General features: G+C 47.7%; 1 protein-coding gene across 4 annotated transcripts in view; it reads left to right on the forward strand.

The window, feature by feature from the left end:
* The window catches only part of vps13d (vacuolar protein sorting 13 homolog D), a 117,931-nt gene that overhangs the window by 46,681 nt on the left and 58,837 nt on the right, over positions 1-12,413 (forward strand). The gene's annotated exons all lie outside the window — the stretch shown is intronic.

Here is a 12,413-nt window from a genome sequence, read left to right on the forward strand (position 1 = left end):
CAATAACAACATGATGTTATTCCACTACATATTCATAACTATACACTTACCTCATTTCTCAGATGCTCTTCTGCCCTGCACCAACATTTAGGAGCTAGTTAATTGCTTTAACTCATCCTCCACTGACACCATGGATTGTGTAGGTACTCAAAACAAAAACACAAGGTAGTCAAAAACACAAGGCTAACTGCCAGTAACCACTGGCAGTGCAACTTCACCTGTGCCATTTGACAAGCTCATAGGAGTGCAGTGCAAATGGGGAAATAAAGATGAACTTCAGGTCTCATATGAAATTCCAAGACATTGTTGAGGCAATATTACTGATCTAATCAATGAGAATGTTGACAGCGCATACTACTGTTAAATTCCGACAATTCAATCTTGAATATTGCCACTAGTCTACTACTGAAACTTGTGAGAGGCTTCTTTGTCAATAATATTGGCATTATTAGGTCCAACATCTCACCGCTAATTTTGATCACACAAAGATACATTATCTAATTCAATTCAATTACATTTTATTCATATAGCACCAATTCACAACTTAGGCCATCTCATAGCTCTGCACATTCACTATATTGCCAAAAGTATTCGCTCACCCATCCAAATAATCAGAATCAGGTGTTCCAATCACTTCCATGGCCACAGGTGTATAAAATCAAGCACCTAGGCATGCAGACTGCTTTTACAAACATTTTTGAAAGAATGGGTCGCTCTCAGGAGCTCAGTGAATTCCAGCGTGGAACTGTGATAGGATGCCACCTGTGCAACAAATCCAGTCGTGACATTTCCTCACTCCTAAATATTCCACAGTCAACTGTCAGCTGTATTATAAGAAAGTGGAAGTGTGTGGGAACGACAGCAACTCAGCCACCAAGTGGTAGGCCACAAGTGGGGTCTGCGGATGCTGAGGCGCATAGTGCGAAGAGGTCACCAACTTTCTGCAGAGTCAATTGCTACAGACCTTCAAACTTCATGTGGCCTTCAGATTAGCTCAAGAACAGTGCTTCAGCAGAGAGCTTCATGGAATGGGTTTCTATGGCCGAGCAGCTGCATCCAAGCCATACTACATCACCAAGTGCAATGCAAAGCGTTGGATGCAATGGTGTAAAGCACGCCGCCACTGGACTCTAGAGCAGTGGAGACACGTTCTCTGAGTGACGAATGGTGCTTCTCCATCTGGCAATCTGATGGACGAGTCTGGGTTTGGTGGTTGCCAGGAGAACGATACTTGTCGGACTGCATTGTGCCAAGTGTAAAGTTTGGTGGAGGAAGGATTATGGTGTGGGGTTGTTTTTCAGGAGCTGGGCTTGGCCCCTTAGTTCCAGTGAAAGGAACTCTGAATGCTTCAGCATACAAAGACATTTTGGACAATTCCATGCTCCCAACTTTATGGGAACAGTTTGGAGCTGGCTTCTGCCTCTTCCAACATGACTGTGCACCAGTGCACAAAGCAAGGTCCATAAAGACATGGATGACAGAGTCTGGTGTGGATGAACTTGACTGGCCTGCACAGAGTCCTGACCTCAACCTGATAGAACACCTTTGAGATGAATTAGAGCGGAGACTGAGAGCCAGGCCTTCTCGTCCAACATCAGTGTGTGACCTCACAAATGGGCTTCGTGAAGAATGGTCAAAAATTCCCATAAACAGACTCTTAAACCTTGTGGACAGCATTCCCAGAAGAGTTGAAGCTGTTACAGCTGCAAAGGGTGGACTGACGTCATATTGAACCCTATGGATTAGGAATGGAATGTCACTTACGTTCATATGCGAGTCAAGGCAGGTGAGCGAATACTTTTGGCAATATAGTGTATTTTAAACAAAGAACAGAGAGCCCAACAGTCCAAAGTTACCTTTGGATTCCCTATGAGCAAGTAGCTGGCGATGGTAGGAAGGAACCAAAGAAACCCCCCTTTTAATGGGGAGAGAAAAAAAACTCAGAACTAGGCTCGGGGGTTGGGCTGGGGATAGCAGGATATTCATTATACTATGGAGCTATTTTATTATAATTTATTACCTTATTTTTCAGATGGGCAACAGTGTCAGTTGATGTAGGCAGTAAAGCTGCACTCCTATTGAGATTATCCACCTGTGTAGTAGTAATGTTAGAGGAGCTGCTCTCTATTGTGTTGGCATATGACATTGAAGTATATAACAGTGGGATCATTTGCTTAGATTTAATTATTGCATTATCAGATAAACATCTGCTGTAATGGATCTTCTTGGTAGATGCTCCATAGCCCATTATTGGAAATTTAAATGTTATTGAAAAATGATCAGACAAAATAGAATCTTGTTGAAAAACAGATGTTCAATTTCTATTCCTTCTGTCAAAACAAGCTCAATGGTGTATTTAAAACTGTGAGTTGATTTACTTGCATTTTGGGGGAAAAACAACCGAATCTAACAATGAACTGATTGCATCTAGTAAGATGCCTCCAGAAGTATCAACCAGTTTCACTGAAATAGTCTTTTATAAGTCCAATGTGGTGCTAATGTTGCCATAACATATTGTTTTTTACCCAGGTCTGCTTTTATTTGGTGACCATCAACATCCTTGACTAATTCCATTCCATGTCCATAATGACAGCCTTCTCTTTTATGGTTGTGGTATACTGAGATTTAATGTAATTGTTTTAAATGGTATACCAAGGCTTATTCCAAGTTAAATGTAAATGTATACTGTGGACAGTAATTATTACAATGTTATATTGTTGTTATACGGTTTCTCCAGTAGAGGGCGCACAAGCGTAATGTTACCTACTGAATGTTACTGTTGTGAGAGAACCACAGAAAAAGCGGTACCAAAAAAATGTGCTTATTGGTTGTGCACGAGCTTCAGTAGAACAACTGAACTAAACTTTGAAATGTTGTGCAAAGTTATTTCGGCCACGATGCAACAATGGTCATTTAGTTCTGCTTGAACTTAGTATAAAATTTGATACTGTCAACCATGACTTAATATTAAAATGCCTGGAATTGGTCTACAGTATCCATTGTGAAAATAGTTCATCAAGAGGAAACAATGCCCAGGGCTTTGGTTCTTACCACTTCAAACACATCAAAATGTGGGAGCAGCTCATCTTTGCTGTCAACATTTCTGACATCACTCTCATATACAAGTTTGCTGTGTTAGCTAGCTTTGGAGACTAAGTAGTATCTAACAGCCAAGGATACTGTAAACAGTCACAGTTTTACAGTTGAGTCATTTGTTAAACTGTGAAGGTGTGTGTCCACTAAATGTGATTTTTCCCACACGGCAATGCACCGCATCTGAAAATCACACAGATGGCGGGCGGTCACTAGTGGACCACAGCATTGTCACATGACAGCGCTCGCGCAACAGTGGGCCACTACGTGGTCATGTGACCGAGCTTTCAGCTTAATGGTCCGGCAGCCGAGTCGGATAAACACAGCGGCTCGGCCACAAACTTTCCCTTTTATTTCGAAAACACTTCAGCGAAAAGTATTTCTGTGTCACGGCGTGGGGGTGAACCCGAGCAGAGAGCACACAGACAAGGGACTGAGGCAAGGACAAAGGTGGATTTTATTGTTTTAACAGAAGTAAAGGGAGTGCTGGATGGAGTGGGAAAACTGATGTCTGGAGTGACTGAACTAAAAAAAAAGGGGGAGGGTTCAGGGAGACTGTACCAGGAACCGGCGGCCCGGTTGGCGTTCTCCGTGGTGGGGGTAGGTTGGCGGCGGAGAGCGGGCAGGAGAGCCTCGTTCCAGAGGGGGCAACAGGCGGGGTGTTTTCCAGAGCCAAGGGGGGCACACGGCAGGCAGAGACCCTCCACGCCGAGTAGGAGTTCCAGGAGCAGGCAGCAGGTCCAAGGTGAGGGAGGGAGGGGGGAGGTCTGGTCAGGGCTGGATCCGGAGTGCAGGAGATGAGGGGGACAGAGCAGGTGGGACTGGGCAGCTGGGTCAGCGGAGCTAAACAAAAAAAACAGGGTTAGTCAAGGCAAGGCTTTTTCAATGGTAAACTTTAGCAAAAGTGCAAGGCAAGACAACTGACTGCGTGAGCAGACTTTACTATCTGGCAGGGTGTGGAGTGTGAGGCTGGCTTTTATGGAGAGGATAATCAACAGGTGTGCTGCACCGCAGCTGCCCAGAGTTCCGTTGATGAGTGATTGGTGATGCCCCAGGTGGGGGCTGAAGCTGGGACAGAGGAGGGAGCCCTGACAGAGAGCGGTGCGGTTGGCCTGGTCCTGAATCCTCCTTGATGACCGGAGCAGGGCGGCACGTGTCTGCCGCCAGGTCCGGGCGCAGCGTCGGAGATGGGCGGCTACAGCGGGAACTGCTATGTCCTCTTCGAGCACAGGGAATAACGGGGTCTGGTAGGCGTGGACACAATGGAAGGGGGACAGTCCCGTGGAGGCGTTGGGGAGCGTGTTGTGTGTGTACTCCACCCAGGGGAGTTGGGAGCTCCAGGAGCTAGGGTTCTCGGTGGTGATGCAGCGGAGGGCGGCCTCCATCTCCTGATTCAGCCGCTCCGTCTGGCCGTTGCTCTGGGGGTGGAAACCAGAGGAGAGACTGACTGAAGCACCAAGCGTGGAACAGAAGGCCTTCCACACCTGGGAGGTTAACTTGGGCCCCCGATCTGATACGTCTACAGGGATACCGTGAGGGCGAAAGACGTGGGTCACAAGGAGGTCGGCTGTCTCCCGGGCGGAGGGGAGCTTGGGCAGGGGTAGGAAGTGTGCTGCCTTGGAGAACCGGTCGACCACTGTCAAGATTACTGTGTTCCCGTTGGACGGGGGCAGCCCGGTGACGAAGTCCAGGGCAATGTGGGACCAGGGTCACCTTGGGATGGGCAGGGGCCTCAAGAGTCCAGCGCTGGGTTGGGTGGAGGTCTTACTTTGGGCACAGATGGAGCAGGCTGAAATGAAGTTCCTGGTGTCCGAGTCCATGGAGGGCCACCAGAATCTCCGACGTAGAACTGCTAGCGTCCTGGAGACCCCTGGGTGGCAGGAGAACTGGCTGGAGTGGGCCCACTGGAGGACGGCAGCATGTGTGGTTTCGGGGACAAACAGCAAGCCAGGAGGGCCGCCTCCAGGGTCCGGTTGTTGTTCCTGGGCCTGTCGGACAGTGGTTTCCATCTCCCAGGTCAGGCCCACCAGAAACCGTGACGGCAGGATGGGTTCTGGCGTCTGCGGAGCCTCCTCCTTGGCATGTATCCGGGACAGGGCGTCAGGCTTGATGTTCCTGGAACCAGGGCGATATGAGAGCGAGAAGTTGAAACGACCAAAGAAGAGGGCCCATCTGGCTTGCCGGGAGTTCAGACGCTTGGCGGTCTGGATGTATTGCAGGTTTTTGTGATCAGTCCAAATGAGGAATGGTTGTTCGGCCCCCTCCAGCCAGTGTCTCCACTCCTCCAATGCCAGTTTGACTGCCAGGAGCTCGCGGTTGCCGATGTCATAGTTCCGCTCTGTAGCCGACAGCTTTCTGGAAAAGAAAGCACAGGGGTGTAATTTACCGTCTCCGGGTGCCCTCTGAGACAGCACCACTCCTGCTCCAGTATCAGAGGCATCCACCTCCATGATAAACTGTTGGCTCGGGTCTGGTTGTATGAGGATTGGGGCAGTGGTGAAGTGGTTCTTGAGGTCCTTGAAGGCGGCTTCCGCTTCGGGGGACCAGCAGAACCTCCGGGCTGTGGATGTGAGAGCAGTGAGGGGGCCAGCAGTGCCTAGCAATGCTAGTCTTTAATGAAACGTCGGTAGAAGTTGGCAAACCCGAGGAACCGCTGAAGTTGCTTGCGGTCCTCGGGTTGGGGCCACTCCTCTACCACCACCACTTTGGCTGGATCCATCCTGATCTCTCCCGCAGAGATGATGTATCCTAGGAAGGAGACCGTCGGCACATAGAACTCGCACTTCTCGGCCTTGACAAAAAGTCGGTTCCGGAGAAGGCGTTCCAGGACTTGCCGGACGTGCCGACGGTGCTCCTCCAGGCTGCGGGAGAAGACCAGGATGTCATCTAGATACACAAATACAGTCCGGTTTAACAGATCCCGGTGCATGTCATTCACAAGATGTTGGAAGACGACAGGGGTGTTGGTGAGGCCAAAGCGGGGTGTTAAACGCCATCTTCCATTCATCTCCCTTTCTAATTCAGACCAGGTGGTACGCATTTCTAAGGTCCAGTTTAGAAAAGATGGTGGCTCCGTGCAGAGGGGTGAAAGCGGAATTGATGAGGGGGAGAGGATTGTTGTTTTTAACGGTGATATTGTTCAGCCCCCGGTAATCGATGCAAGGGCAGGGCCCCGTCCTTCTTCCCCACGAAAAAGAACCCAGCTCCAACGGGAGAAGAGGACGGGAGGATTAATCCAGCAGACAGGGAGTCACGAATATACGCCTCCATTGCTGCGTGCTCCGATTTGGACAGGTTGTAGAGTCATCTACTAGGTAGTGAGGCTCCGCTGAGCAGCTCAATGGCGCAGTCGTAGGGGCGGTGTGGGGGAAGGGACAGGGCCTGGTCTTTATCGAAGACTGGGGCGAGGTCATGATATTCGGGCGGCACGCAGAATAGGTCTACCGGCTTGGGCAGGACAGCTGGAGCAGGATTACCGGGGGCTGGGGCGGAGTGCAGGCAGGTGGTGTGACACTGGGTGCTCCAGGTGACGATTCTCTCCTGGGCCCAGTCGATGTGGGGATTGTGGAGCTGGAGCCAGGGATATCCCAGAACTAGCGGGGTGTGGAGGTTCTGGAGAACGCAGAATGACAGGCGTTTGTGGTGGTTGCCGGATATCAGGATGGGGATGGGGGTGGTTTGAAGGCGGACCTGGGCCAACCGCCGACCGTTCAAGGCCCGTGCAAACAATGGGGAGGAGAGTGGCTCGGTGGGGATCTCCAGCTGATGGACCAGGGCTTCATCGATGAAATTCCCCTCGGCGCCTGAGTCCACGAGGGCAGAGATGGTGAGTTGCTGATCTCCCCACATTAATGTGGTGGAAACTCATAGCTGAAGCGGGGGGAGGACACTGAGGTCTGGTTCACCAGGATCCCCCCGGTCACTGGCAAGCCAGCCCTTTTCCCAGCTTGGCCGGGCAGCCTGCCGCGTAGTGGCCGACCTCTCCGCAGTAGAGGCAGGCATTCCTGTGCAGTAGCTGAATCTGTCCTCGTTTTAGGTCACCAACCGCTAGTTTAGAAGGAAACGCACCACAACCAGACCAGACCAGATGGAGCGGGCGGCAGCTCATTTGCATAAAGTAGATTCGACTTCTGCTTTATGCAAATTCGATGCGGCATGCGGAGATCCCACGCATTGTGAAACTGTCCTCAAACTTCTAAACTAGCCGTCAGTGACCTAAAACGAGGACAGATTCAGCTACTGCACAGCTTATTTCTCGCCTCAAAATGCTTTCAGAAATACTTTCCGCTGAAGTGTTTTTGAAATAAAAGGGAAAGTTTGCAGTCGAGCCGCTGTGTTTATCCAATTAATCTGCCGGACCGTCAAGCTGAAAGCTCGGTCACATGACCACATAGTGGCCCGTTGTAACTCGAGCGCTGTCATGTGACAATGTTGTTGCCCGCTAGTGACCGCCCGCCATCCATGCGATTTTCAGGTGCGGTGCGGTGCCGTACGGGAAAATCGCATCTAGTGGACACGCACCTTGACCCTCCTCAGGTGAACCCTGAGATTTACTACAACTGCTGGGATAACATTTAACCGTTTGTTGACAATTAATCCAAATTGCTTCATACGGGACGTGCTTGAGGCTGACAACACATTGTTTTACCTTCCAGTTGCATTAAATCGTGTTTGTTCACTGACGAGTTTCGTTTCTTTGGCTTCACATCATCAAATGCTGGAAGGCAGAAAATACCCTTCAGTGAAAACTTAACTGAGATAATTATATTTGCTTGCTTCCAATTCTGGTTATAGCCTTAGCGATGTGCTTGACCCTCAGTCTGAAAATGTGCAGAGTAGTCAAAAATCCCATTGTCGGGGCGTGGTGAAGCATGAGTAGGGAGTAGACGCGTCCTGACCAGCTCCTGCATATTTTGTTACAATAAGTTCGCAAACTACTTCTTCGCTCTCCTAAACGGCCCAAGTCTTGTCAGGAAGGTTCACAAGATGACTGGTAAGGGCAATATGCGCCAGGAACGAGCAGAGAGAGGCCGCCCATCACGACATAAGGACAAGGCTGATAGCGGTGCTAGCCCTCGGTCACATAATGGCGACGACGAGACTGAAGACGAGTAGCCGTCCCTCTTCTCCGTGGTAAGGCTGATTGAATCATTTCGGAATGAGACACGCGCCTCCATGGGCACTCTTCAGTCCACAATTGATTCATTTGCCTCTCGTCTCACTGATGTTGAATCTTCACTTCAAGATATTGATGGCAGGGTCGCCGAACTCGAGGCTAAATGTGAGGCGCTGAGCAAAAGCAACATGGTGCTTGTGTCAAAACAGAAGACTTGGAGTCGAGAAGCAGACGGCAAAATCTGAGGGTTTTGGGAATCCCGGACAATATCGAGGCACCGCAGACAACTTCATTTATGGCGGACTTTTTTGCTGAGCTGCTGGGCATAGACAACTCCGGAGCCTCTCCATTGCTAGATATAGCCCACCGCTCGCTGGACCCCAAGCCCAAACCAGGAGCCCTTTCGCGCCCGATGATCGTCAAGGTCCATCACTTCCAGGCTAAACAGCGGATCCTCCGACTTGCGAGGGAGAGAGCCCTGCTGATCTTCCGCGGCCACCAGGTGCGCATCTTCCCGGATTTCACCGTGGACATCGCTAAACAGAGGGCTGCATTCACCAGCATCAAGCAGAAACTCCGAGCTGCGGAGGTCAGATATGGCCTCTTGTTTCCCGCACGGCTGCAGCTCACCTTTAACAATGAGAAGCACTTCTTCAACACCCCAGAGGCTGCCGAAAAATACTACGAGGAAACAATCGTCCCAGCCCGGCCACTTGAAACGGGACCTGCCCCAAATAGTTAAGTTCTTCCCGGTCCTGCTCGTCTCTCCACTCAGGGTCCATGTTGGCCAGGTAGAAATCCGTGGACTTAATGTTTGGGACTAAGATTTCTGCTTCAGGTTGAGTTACATCTTTACATGTTGCTGGCTTCACGAATTGAACTGCTTGACAAACTGGCTCCACAAACTGTTTGTTATGCCATATGATGTTCGAAACTCTGGCGGCTGTATTTGTTACACAGCAGCCAATATGTGTGCTCTACCGGTTATGTAGTGGGCCACGGTCTGTTTTTCTTTTTGTCTTTCTTTTTTAAAATAAGCCTGACAACTTAAACTGCTTGACAATCTGTCGTTTCAAACCGTCTGAGGTGCCACCATGGGATATTGTTTCTCTTCTCTGTTTATATTTTTACAGTTCAAGTACTTGTGTTAAATTATTCCTCCTATTGTAGTTTTGCTAATGCACATGTATACATCTGGAGCACTGGTTTAGTGCACAGTTTAGATGCACAGTAGTAGCTTTGGATTTTGGTGCTTTGTTTGGGGAAGCACTGGGGGGATGGATCGGGTCTTATTATTATTTGCTTTTTTTCTCCCACACAGGTGTTTTTTGTTTTTTTTTTGTTTCTTGACTGTCTGATGTTCAGCACCTTCTACAGATTGACATTTGGGGTTAAACATACTTCTGTGACTATCTCAGGCATGCATTTGTCTATTCGAAATCCGCTTCATTATGGTTGATAACTCAACGATTAAACTCTGCTCATGGAATGTACATGGGATCCAGAGCCCTGTTAAACGGAAGAAAGTTCTTAATTTGTTAAAGAGGGAAAAGGTTCAAATAGCTTTCATCCAGGAGTCTCACTTGAGTAATGAAGAGCACCAAAAACTAAAAAGAGATTGGGTTGGCCAGATATTTCATTCCTCCTTTACATCAAGAAGCAGAGGGGTTGCAATTCTGATCAATAAAGCCTTGCCCCTTACTGAAGTGAAGGTCAAAAGTGATAAACTTGGATGCTATGTAATGATCTCAGGGACGCTATATGGGGATAATGTCTCTTATTTAAATGTCTATGCTCCACCAGTATGTCCTCCTGACTTCCACACCAAAGTATTGTCCTTGTTTTCAGATTGGATTACTGAATCCTCAGTAATTGCGGGCGATTTTAACTGCTGTCTCAATCCCCGCCTAGATAAATCACATACTGGGTCAAGATCTAGTGTCGTACTAGTCAGACTCTTTTAGACTGCTGCAGAGATTTAGATCTTATTGATACCTGGAGGGCCCTCCACCCTACAGACAAACAATATTCTTTCTATTCTAAGGTACATAAATCCTCTTCGAGGATTGATTATTTTTTCACACCTAGTCATGCCCTTCAAAAAGTGATCTCATGCTCAATTGGTAATATTGTTATTTCAGATCATTCTCCATTGTTTTTGGTTATGTCCTGTAAAGAGCAGCATCCTCCGCCACAGTGGCGATTTAAAAACTATCTTCTTAAAAACCCTGATTTCATAGAATATTTTACAGAGCAGTTCAAGCTCTTTCTGGCTGAGAATGATACCCCAGAAGTCTCTCCTACTGTGCTCTGGGAGACTGCTAAAGTTGTGTCGAGGGGCTTTACAATTTCTTTTTCTGCACATCTCAAACATAAGAAGAAGGCAGAACAGCGGAATTTGGAACAACAATTAAAGAAGCTTCAGAGAGAATTTGATATTAACCCTTCCAATGACTTGAGATCCCAAATCGATACCACAACAGCAGCTCTGGATACACTCATGTCATCAGAGGCCCAGCAATCCCTGTTTTTTGCTAAACACAGAATGTATGAGTTTGGGAATAAGTCCAGTAAATACTTGGCAAATTTAGTTAGGGCTAGGTCTGACTCACGCTATTTCAGCCATAAAAGATGAGACAGGTAAAATAGTTAATTATGGTAAGGATATCAACAGATGCTTTCAATCGTTTTATGAATCTTTATATAAACCTGAAACTGAGCCTCAGTCAGAGGCCCTGATGCAAAACTTTTTGTCAGCCATCAATCTACCTCAGGCTTCTCAGGCCCAGAAAGATCTGCTAAACAGTCCTATCTCACAAGAAGTCGTTGCTGCTTTTAATGAACTGCAAAACAACAAGGCCCCGGGGCCTGATGGCCTGACTCCTGAGTTGTTTAAATCTTTTTAGAGCCTGCTAGTTGACCCTCTGCTTAAAATGTTATGTCACTCGTTTGACTCTGGCCACCTCCCAAATACTATGATGGATACCAACATCTCACTGATTCTGAAGAAGGGCAGACCATTAGAGGATTGCTCCTCATACAGACCAATTGCTTTGCTTGATGTAGATAGAAAACTTATCGCAAAAATTTTAGCTAGAAGATTAGAGCACATCCTCCCAGACCTTATTTCGATGGACCAGACCGGTTTCATTTTAGGACGTAATTCCTGTAATAATATTAGGAGACTCCTGAATATTATTCAATATGGCACCAATTTGGAAGCTAAAGCGGTTGTAGTCTCTCTTGATGCTGAGAAGGCTTTCGACAGAGTCGAGTGGCCATATTTGCTGAGGGTCCTCTCTAAATTTAATTTAGGAGATAGCTTCATCAAATGGATCTCTCTCTTATATCACCCCCCTCGTGCGTCCGTAATTTCAAATGGTTGGAAATCTCCCACATTTGCAGTTGGGCGCGGTACTTGCCAGGGCTGCCCAATCTCTCCTGTCCTGTTTGCGCTCGCTATTGAGCCCTTAGCAGAGGCGATAAGGACTGGTGGCTCAGGTGGCTGGCATTACTATAGGTCCTCAACAGCACACCGTTTCCCTCTATGCGGATGACGTGTTGCTTAGAAAGATCTAAGCAACCCTGAAGTCTCTATGGTCAGAATTATTGAAATTATTAAAACTTTTGGTCAGTTTTTGGGCTGCAAGGTTAATTATTCAAAATCAAACCCGTCATACCCACTCAACCTCTTCTAGCGCTGTCCCCTTTAGATGGTCCCCTTCTGGGTTCGTCTATTTGGGTGTACATATAACTCCGTCCCTCTCTGGTCTTTATAAAGCCAATTTTATACCTTTAATCCTTAAAATTAAAGAGGATCTGGCACGCTGGACCAGCCTTCCACTATCTCTTATAGGTAGGGTAAATCTTTTTAAGATGAACATACTTCCTCGTCTGCTCTACATGTTCCAAATGGTCCCATTTCTTCTGACTATAAGGTCACTCTCTATCCTAAATAGTTCATTATCTTCCTTTCTGTGGAGGAACAAACGGGTCAGGTTGAAATTACAAAAATTATAACTTCGCTTAGGAGATGGAGGGTTGGCACTGCCAAATATTAAATATTATCAATTGGCTTGCCTCGGCCGCTATCTCTGGGAATGGTTTAGGAATGATCCCCGATCCACATGGCTTAGCATTGAGGCCACCCCTCTGGATCCAATTCCTCTTCGTAATATTTTGTATATTTCTAAAAAATCGGTGG

This window comes from Amphiprion ocellaris, chromosome 8 (assembly GCF_022539595.1).
Source record: "Amphiprion ocellaris isolate individual 3 ecotype Okinawa chromosome 8, ASM2253959v1, whole genome shotgun sequence".
NCBI classification, from domain to species: domain Eukaryota; kingdom Metazoa; phylum Chordata; class Actinopteri; family Pomacentridae; genus Amphiprion; species Amphiprion ocellaris.